General features: G+C 39.2%; 1 non-coding gene across 1 annotated transcript; it reads left to right on the top strand.

Moving 5' to 3' along the window:
- On the top strand, window positions 1-106 carry LOC145956647 (small nucleolar RNA R71). The gene has a single exon (XR_014432886.1). It is a non-coding gene; the product is annotated as a small nucleolar RNA R71 (small nucleolar RNA).
- The last annotated feature ends 231 nt before the right edge of the window (window positions 107-337 follow it).

Here is a 337-nt window from a genome sequence, read left to right as displayed (position 1 = left end):
AACCCATGGTTAGGACATTTTCTGAGCAATGACTTAAATCTCTCCCAGGCTTCACAAAATGGCTCATCTACACCTTGCCTGAAAGTAGTGATTTCTGACTTGGCCTTAATATACTTGGATGAAGGATAGAATCGGTTTACAAACTTATTTTCCACATCACCCCAGCTTGTCAAACTTTGATTTGGGTGAGATTGTAACCAAACTTTAGCTTTTCCTGTCAAAGAAAATGGAAACAACCTCAAATATACAGCTTCCTCATCAGCCTTAGGAATTCCCATAGTTCCACATAACTCATAGAAATTTGATAGGTGTGAGTATGGGTCTTCATGATCAAGGC

The sequence above is a fragment of the Cajanus cajan genome, chromosome 3 (assembly GCF_000230855.2).
Source record: "Cajanus cajan strain Asha chromosome 3, NIPB_CcT2T_4, whole genome shotgun sequence".
NCBI classification, from domain to species: Eukaryota; Viridiplantae; Streptophyta; class Magnoliopsida; order Fabales; family Fabaceae; genus Cajanus; species Cajanus cajan.
The sequence above is the reverse complement of the archived record's forward strand: the minus strand, read 5'-3'. Positions and strand labels throughout refer to the sequence as shown.